This window comes from Nerophis ophidion, linkage group LG05 (genome assembly GCF_033978795.1).
Source record: "Nerophis ophidion isolate RoL-2023_Sa linkage group LG05, RoL_Noph_v1.0, whole genome shotgun sequence".
NCBI lineage: Eukaryota > Metazoa > Chordata > Actinopteri > Syngnathiformes > Syngnathidae > Nerophis > Nerophis ophidion.
Genome location: NC_084615.1, coordinates 75321755 through 75331548, shown reverse-complemented (window position 1 = coordinate 75331548; position 9794 = coordinate 75321755). Strand labels below are relative to the sequence as shown.

At 36.7% G+C, this 9794-nt stretch overlaps 1 protein-coding gene across 3 annotated transcripts in view; it reads left to right on the top strand.

Annotated features, from left to right (window-relative positions):
* gria3b (glutamate receptor, ionotropic, AMPA 3b) overlaps positions 1-9071 on the top strand; it is a 420593-nt gene extending 411522 nt beyond the window's left edge. For all 3 annotated transcript variants that reach the window (XM_061901989.1, XM_061901988.1, XM_061901990.1), the window contains one exon: positions 5795-9071. The gene's annotated coding sequence lies outside the window, so the exon portion shown is untranslated. The remainder of the gene's footprint in view (positions 1-5794) is intronic.
* Positions 9072-9794: the final 723 nt, after the last annotated feature.

The following is a 9794-nucleotide window of genomic DNA, read 5'->3' as shown; positions in this document are numbered from 1 at the left end:
AAAGTAGTGTGTAGTGCACCTTTATTGGAATATTCTCCCACATGAACAAAAGCGCCAAAACATTTGTTGTGCAAACACAATTTAAATCAGTCCTTGTTAAACAGTAGCAGTTAAATAGCATATTTTATGAAAATCAACTCCAAAAATGTAAATACAAACATTTAAGCTTATTGCCACTGCCAGGGTATTTAAGTTATCCTGTTTGTTATGGAAAATAAATATAATCTACATACAAATCTCTGAACCACAATCATAACATCTGAACAGGCAATTTCTGAGGTAACAGCAGAAACATTTTTTTTTATCAGGGATCTTATGTTTAAAAAAACTATATTATAGGTAGTGGGCTGTTTTAGGGAATTTTTTATCAAATTATCCGTAGTAGCAATATTAATAATGTTGTGTTTATTCTGCGTAGTGCACTTAAAATAATTATGACCATATCTAGGAATTGATATGATGGGAATTTTCCGATTGTTTGCTTGGTGCTTTGATAAACTGAACGCATATACATGGTACTATATTGTGATGTTATGAGCCAGGGAAAAAAAGAACTACCCTACCCAGCATGCAACAGGAGTGACGAGCATGCGCGGTCGTGTCGCCATGACGGCATCTTGTATGTTGTGATATGCACGCTCTGAAAGTAAACGTTAAGAACTCAGCCAACACTCCTGGTCTGCATTATTCATAAATAGACAGACAACACATATACTCCGCTGCTTCACAGGCCGCTGGATGTAGCCGGCAAAGTATTCCCATGCTAGCTAGCCGGTCTAGCAAGCACGCCTCATTCAGTCCAAAACGGCCCGATTTATCCACATCCAGAATTGTCTGGCGGTCGTAAGTGATCCCGGAGTGACCACGCTGTAAGCCAGCCATGAAATTTGCAGAATTGTCCGGTATTTTTGCCAAATGCTCCATCTTTACCAAGAGCCCCTCGACGCCGAAGTACATCCGGGAGATGCCATCTTGTTAAGAAAAGGCGTTAACAAAATAAAAGCATGTAAACAACATACGCAAATGTGCGATAAAATAATTGTCGGCGTTAATAGATTGATGAGTTAACGCGTAATTAACGCATTAATTTGCCCACCCGTAGTTTTTACCTGAACGCCATGTTTCGAGTAGTCGTCTACCTTCCTGGGAGAACGACCCCGCATCAAGCTGCGACCCCCCCCGTCGTGACAATATGTGTGCAAGATGGGAAAGTGCGTGTCAAGCATTGTGTGTAATATTTTGCAAAAACTGTGAGTTGATTAACGTGGACCCCGACTTAAACAAGTTGAAAAACTTATTGGGGTGTTACCATTTAGTGGTCAATTGTACGGAATATGTACTGTACTGTACAATCTACTAATAAAAGTTTCAATCAATCAATCAGTCAATGCCTTATATTAGGCCAGGGGTGTCCAAACTTTATCCACTTAGGGCCGCACACTGAAAAATCAAAAAAAGCGGGGGGCATTTCTATATTTTTTATTTTAAAAAAACAATACAATATATGTATAAAAAATATACATTCCAGCCTCCACTTAAGCGCCTCCACTTAAGCTTGATCCCGGGGACCCCAAAGGGTTTTGGTCAAAAAAATTATAAAAATGTGTCATTATTCAGTATTATTTTTATTATTATTCAAGTTTTAAATCACTAGATCAAAATCTGTCAATATAATGATTTTAAAGATTTAAGTTGCATGCTCTTTTTGTCCTGCAATGAGGTGGCGACTTGTCCAGGGTGTACCCCGCCTTCCGCCTGAATATAGCTGAGATAGGCGCCAGCGCCCCCCGCAACCCCAAAAGGGAATAAGCGGTAGGAAATGGATGGATGGGATCTTTTTGTCACAAAAACCCAGTTTTTTATGGAAAAATCACAAAATATGCAATATTTTCACCCAATATTTTTTCAAGTGGAATATTTGAGATTATATAATAATTGGAGCATTAAAAAGGTCAATTACTAAATTGATTTCAATTCATTATTATTTTTTGAGCAATGACTCTTAAAAACAATGATTGTGGATCCAAAAGTGTCCTACTCATTAAAATGTTAGAAAATAAATTATAATCTTTTTTTATTGTTTACTTTTAACACAATAATCTCGATATGAATTTCAGATCCATCCGTCAATTATAAGTTTTATTCTTGTTTATGTTATTTGTTTGTTCATTTTAGGCCCGTCTTTAAAAAAACAGCTCCGTTTTTTACATGGCAAACACAAAATATGCAACATTTTTCCCCAAAAAACATGTCAAAGTGGAAAATTTAACATGACGTAATTGGAATAGGTCAACAATTCATAATGACATTGATTTTGATGCATTATTATTTTTTAAAGAAAGAAACAGCCTGCTGTATCCGTCAATTATAAGTTTTATTGTTGTTTATGTTATTTGTTTGTTCATTTTAGGCCCTTCTTTAAAAAAACAGCTCAGTTTTTTATATGGCAAACACAAAAATGGGTCATTATTCAGTATTATTATTTTTATTATTATTCAAGTTTTAAATCACTAGATCAAAATCTGTCAATATAATGATTTTAAAGATTTGAGTTGCATGCTCTTTTTGTCCTGCGATGAGGTGGCGACTTGTCCAGGGTGTACCCCGCCTTCCGCCCGATTGTAGCTGAGATAGGTGCCAGCGCCCCCCGCCACCCCAAAAGGGAATAAGTGCCAGAAAATGGATGGATGGGCTCTTTTTGTCACAAAAACCCAGTTTTTTTATGGAAAAATCACAAAATATGCAATATTTTCACCCAATATTTTTTTAAGTGGAATATTTGAGATTATATAATAATTGGAGCATTAAAAGGTCAATTACTAAATTGATTTCAATTCATTATTATTTTTTGAGCAATGACTCTTAAAAACAATGATTGTGGATCCAAAAGTGTCCTACTCATTAAAATGTTAGAAAATAAATTATAATCTTTTTTTATTGTTTACTTTTAACACAATAATCTCGATATGAATTTCAGATCCATCCGTCAATTATAAGTTTTATTCTTGTTTATGTTATTTGTTTGTTCATTTTAGGCCCGTCTTTAAAAAAACAGCTCCGTTTTTTACATGGCAAACACAAAATATGCAACATTTTCCCCCAAAAAACATGTCAAAGTGGAAAATTTAACACGACGTAATTGGAATTGGTCAATAATTCATAATGACATTGATTTTGATGCATTATTATTTTTTAAAGAAAGAAACAGCCTGCCTTATCCGTCAATTATAAGTTTTATTGTTGTTTATGTTATTTGTTTGTTCATTTTAGGCCCTTCTTTAAAAAAACAGCCCAGTTTTTTATATGCCATCCATCCATCCATTTTCTACCGCTTATTCCCTTGTGGGGTCGCGGGGGGCGCTGGCGCCTATCTCAGCTACAATCGGGCGGAAGGCGGGGTACACCCTGGACAAGTCGCCACCTTCATCGCAGGGCCAACACAGATAGACAGACAACATTCACACTCACATTCACACACTAGGGCCAATTTAGTGTTGCCAATCAACCTATCCCCAGGTGCATGTCTTTGGAAGTGGGAGGAAGCCGGAGTACCCGGATGGAACCCACGCATTCACGGGGAGAACATGCAAACTCCACACAGAAAGATCCCGAGCCTGGATTTGAACCCAGGACTGCAGGACCTTCGTATTGTGAGGCAGACGCACTAACCCCTCTACCACCGTGAAGCCCGTTTTAAATGGGTCATTATTCAGTATTATTATTTTTATTATTATTCAAGTTTTAAATCACTAGATCAAAATCTGTCAATATAATGATTTTAAAGATTTAAGTTGCATGCTCTTTTTGTCCTGCGATGAGGTGGCGACTTGTCCAGGGTGTACCCCGCCTTCCGCCCGATTGTAGCTGAGATAGGCGCCAGCGCCCCCCGCCACCCCAAAAGGGAATAAGCGGTAGAAAATGGATGGATGGGCTCTTTTTGTCACAAAAACCCAGTTTTTTTATGGAAAAATCACAAAATATGCAATATTTTCACTCAATATTTTTTCAAGTGGAATATTTGAGATTATATAATAATTGGAGCATTAAAAAGGTCAATTACTAAATTATTATTTTTTGAGCAATGACACTTAAAAACAAATAACACTAAAATGATTGGGGATCCAAAAGTGTCCTCCTCATGAAAATGTTAGAAAATAAATTCTAATCTTTTTTTATTGTTTACTTTTAACACAATAATCTCGATATGAATTTCAGATCCATCCGTCAATTATAAGTTTTATTGTTGTTTATGTTATTTGTTTGTTCATTTTAGGCCCTTCTTTAAAAAAACAGCTCAGTTTTTTATATGGCAAACATATAAAATATGCAACATTTTCCCCCCAAAAACATGTCAAAGTGGAAAATTTAACATGACGTAATTGGAATAGGTCAATAATTTATAACGACATTGATTTTGATTCATTATTATTTTTTAAAGAAAGAAACAGCCTGCTGTATCCGTCAATTATAAGCTTTATTGTTGTTTATGTTATTTGTTTGTTCATTTTAGGCCCTTCTTTAAAAAAACAGCTCAGTTTTTTATATGGCAAACATATAAAATATGCAACATTTTCCCCCCAAAAACATGTCAAAGTGGAAAATTTAACATGACGTAATTGGAATAGGTCAATAATTTATAACGACATTGATTTTGATTCATTATTATTTTTTAAAGAAAGAAACAGCCTGCTGTATCCGTCAATTATAAGTTGAATTATTGTTTATGTTATTTGTTTGTTCATTTTAGGCCCCGTCTTAAAAAAAAACAGCTCAATTTTTTACATGGCAAACACAAAATATGCAACATTTTCCCCCAAAAAAACATGTCAAAGTGGAAAATTTAACATGACGTAATTGGAATAGGTCAATAATTCATAATGACATTGATTTTGATGCATTATTATTTTTTAAAGAAAGAAACCGCCTGCTGTATCCGTCAATTATAAGTTTTATTTTTGTTTATGTTATTTGTTTGTTCATTTTAGGCCCTTCTTTAAAAAAACAGCTCAGTTTTTTATATGGCAAACATATAAAATATGCAACATTTTCCCCCCAAAAACATGTCAAAGTGGAAAATTTAACATGACGTAATTGGAATAGGTCAATAATTCATAATGACATTGATTTTGATTCATTATTATTTTTCAAAGAAAGAAACAGCCTGCCTTATCCGTCAATTATAAGTTTTATTGTTGTTTATGTTATTTGTTTGTTCATTTTAGGCCCTTCTTTAAAAAAACAGCTCAGTTTTTTATATGGCAAACACAAAATATGCAACATTTTCCCCCAAAAAACATGTCAAAGTGGAAAATTTAACATGACGTAATTGGAATAGGTCAATAATTCATAATGACATTGATTTTGATGCATTATTATTTTTTAAAGAAAGAAACAGCCTGCTTGGCAGCTTTGTGTTATTAGAGTAAACATTGCAACATTTTCTTGTTACATTTCACCTGCTCTTTTATATCACTTTTTTACGTTTTGAAAATGTTTCAATCGTATTTTTAAAATGTGCCGTGGGGCCGTTAAAAGAATACCTGCGGGCCGCACTTTGGACACCCCTGTATTAGGCAAATCTGCACAGTGGTTTTGTTTACTCTGTGTAGACTTTTGTTAACTGTGTGAAAATGTCAAATTTAGTGTGTAAGCAATTGGAAAAAAAAACTTTATTGTATTCTCCTCATCTGTATCTCTCTGTGGGAAAAAAACAAACCACATTTTGTCTTGTTTGCACAATATTTGTACACAAGATCACCTGACTTGTTTGCTTCTGCCTTGTATCATGACGCAGGTTTAACCAGCGTTCCCATCGTCCCGTGCAAATGTGATTAAATATCTATGGAAGGATCGGATAGCGAGAATGGAGCCAAAATCCTTTTTCGGGGACGGACTTCGGGCATGATGATCTGCAAAGACGACACCACCGGACCGGTTATGGGAAGAGCCGATTTTTTTTCCGCCCCCTCCTCTCAGTGCCTTAAGGAAAGTCCAATCAATGCAACGCCTTCACAACGATATTTTTATTTTTATTATTATTTTATTTATTTTTTTGCTTGACAGTCACACAAAGGAGAAGAATTGAGGGGTCGGTTAAGAATCAGACATGTAGAAACACGTGTTTAAGAGAGAATTAAAGCCATCATTTGCAACCCCAAGCACATTTTGAAGTGCCAGGCAGAAGACGAGGGATCTGATTGGTTTCTTGTAGGAAAAAAGTTTCGCCTCATCCTCCTGCTGCCAGATTTTCACTGGCTAATGTATTCAAATGTCTTCTTTATATGTCCTCAGACACTGATTATTACACTATTAGCTTTTATACTGTCCTGGGTCACTCGCGGTGACCTTTCCCCCCTTGCCTCCCCGCCCTCTTTTAATTGATTCATCTTTGAGAAATGCCATTCAAAACTGTTCCGAGTGTGTTTGTCGTACTATTTCGGTGCTGCCGCCCCACACCGCAGAACCAGGTCATGACACACACTTCCAATACTGCCAAGTGTGTTTGTATGTGTGTGTGTGTGTGTTGTTCACAGCAAGGCAATCATGTATTGCCAAAATTATTCGGCCACCCATCCAAATGATGAGAATCAGGTGTCCTAATCAAGCACCTCGGCACGGAGACGGTTTTCTACAAACATTTTGTGAAAGACTTGGGCCGCTTTCAGTGATTTCCAGCGTGGAACTGTCATCGGATGCTACCCGTGCAACAATTCCAGCCGTGAAATTTCCTCGCTCCTACATATTCCAAAGTCAACTTTATTATAAGAAAAGTGAGCGGTTTGGGAACAACAGCAACTCAGCCACCAAGTGGTAGGCCAGGTAAACGGACAGAGAGTGGTCAGGGGTGTCCAAAGTTGGGGCATTTATTTAAAAATCCAATACAATATATGAATAAAAAATATACATTCAGGCCTCCACTCAGGCTTGATCCTTGGGACCCCAAAGGGTTTTGGTAAAAATAAAATGTTAAAAATGTGTCATTATTCAGTATTACTATTTAAGTTATAAATCTCTCGATCAACTTTAAGTCTATCAGTCAATATGACGTTTTTAAAGATTTAAGTTGTATGCTCTTTTTGTCATGGGGAGAAAAAAAAAGCAATATTTTCACCCGAGAAAAAAAAAGCAATATTTTCACCCAATAAAATTTTTAAGTAGAATGTTTGAGATTATATCATAATTGGAGCCGTAAAAATGTCAACAACTCATAACACCATTGATTTTAACTCACTGTTATTTTTTTGTGCAATGACACCTAAAAACAAAACACACAGATCCAAAAGGATCCTACTTATTAAAGTGTTAAAAATTAAAAAACATTTTTTTTATTTTTTTTACTGTTTTACTTTTAACACAATGGTCTCGAGATCAACTTCAGATCTATTCGTCAATTCTAAGTTTTTTGTAGTTTATGTTTTTTTGCTTGTTCATTTTAGGCCCTTTTTTTAAAAAAAACAAAAAAAAACAGTGTTTTATTTGGTGAACACTAAATATGCAACATTTGCCCCCGAAAATATCTCAAAGTGGAATATTTAATGTGGCGAAATTGGAGCCTTGAATCGGTCAATAATTCATAATTGATTTTGATTCACAATTTTTTCTTTTTAAAGAAAGAAACAGCCTGCATGGCAGCTTTGTGTTATTAGAGTAAACATTGCAACATTTTATTGTTACATGTCTTTTATACCATACATTTTTCTCCATAGTGTTTTTAAAATGTGCCGTGGGGCCGTTAAAAAAAGACCTGCGGGCCGCACTTTGGACACCCCTGGCGTACTGCAGAGGCTTTCTGCACAGTCAGTTGCTACAGAGCTCCAAACTTCATGTGGCCTTCCAATTAGCCCACGTACAGTACGCAGAGAGCTTCATGGAAAGGGTTTCCATGGCCGGTCCGCTGAATCTAAGGTATAAATCACCAAGTCCAATGCAAAGCATGGGATGCAGTGGTATAAAGCACGTCACCACTGGACTCTAGAGCAGTGGAGACGCCTTCTCTGGAGTGATGGTTCACGGTTTTCTGGCAATCTGATGGACCAGTCTGGGTTTGGAGGTCGCCAGGAGAACGCTACATTTCGGACTGCATTGGTGGAGGAGGAATTATGGTGTGGGGTTGTTCCAGTGAAAGGAACTTTGAATACTCCAGGATACCACAACATTTTGGATAATTCCATGGGATGGCACTTCAAGTTCATATGTGAGTAAAGGCAGGTGGCCAACTAATTTTGTCACTATATATTGTATATTTGGCTTTTTTTGTGCGCAGAAAAAAAAAAAAACGTAAGATTGCCCACCCTCCAAAATATCTTCTTTTTTTACAAGGAAGTAGAACCAAAAAAAAAAAAAAAAAGTCAAGATCCACTTCTGAATCGAACTAAAATCAAACAGAAATGGCTTTCAAACTGTGCTATGTGGTCTATTTCATCAGTGCATTGTTATATTTTCTTTTACAATGAACTGTGCTTTCATTTTGGTTTGGTTTCAAGAGCATTACAGTGATTGGGGATTTCACTTTGTAAATTAAAAAAAAATATATATATATGAATAATAGGTGGCACCAAGGAAGGAAGCTTAATTAGCACATGTCCATATTGCTGTAATCATTTATTTCCCAAAAGGCTGTGATTCCATAGGATTTAGGAAGATACTTATTCAATCACCTAATACTATGGGTAAATAGTTTTGTAAGTAAAAAAACAAAAAAAACAAACAAGATAATGTGAAGAAAATGTCGAGATGTATAAATTTAGATGAATTATTTATATTACATGATGAATTTTTTTTTTTTAACAATAAAATGCATGTAATGCTTGATGAGCTCTACAACTCAAAATCTGACCTTAGAGTAGAAATTCAGCCCCGTTGTTTTTTTTCTTTTTATGTAAAATGAGTTTTTCTTTTGTGTAACACTCACCCTTCGGAGAAAACAAACAAAAAAAAAAAAACAATATTACCGGGCATAGTAGTGGGTGCAAAAGAGCAAAAGATGCATGCATAATTTACCGAAGCTCATTAGCGAGGCGCTGTACAGAGAATTTTAATACATTTTGTAAATAAAATGTACAGAAAAGGTTCCTGTGTGTGTGTCCATGTCATTAAGCAATTTGTCAACATCAAAGTGGCCTGGTCATTGGAATTCCGTACATGTGTTCCAAGGTTTACGGGAAAAATCAAGACGCTTGCCTTTATTCTAGCAACAGGGACTCTCTGCCACAGACACAGATGCCATCCATCCATCCATTTTATGCCGCTTATTCCCTTTGGAGTCGCGGGGGGGGGGGGGCGCTGGTGCCTATCTCAGCTACAATCGGGCGGAAGGCGGCGTACACCCTGGACAAGTCGCCACCTCATCACAGGGCCAACAGAGATAGACAGACAACATTCACACTCACATTCACACACTAGCCCAGGGGTGCCCATTACGTCGATCGCGAGCTACCAGTCGACCGCGGGGGGTGTGTCAGTCGATCTCAAGCCAGGCTTTTAAAAAAAATAGACCTAAAAATTAGTGATCATCAATCTTCACCAAGACGTCACTTAAATGACATTCAAAGTACCGGAGGGTCTTGTGAGATGACGCTGGCTGCTGCAAGATCATTATTATGAAAATATGACCGAGAGGAAGGCGAGAAACACTTTTTATTTCAACAGACTCTCGCGCCGTACCTTCCGTCAAAACTCTAAAGGCCGACTGCACATTTCCTATCTTCACAATAAAAGCCCTGCTTCATGCTGCCTGCGCTAACTAAATACAGAGTCTCGGAAAACTGGCGTGCACAAGCGATCCCTCAGAAAGC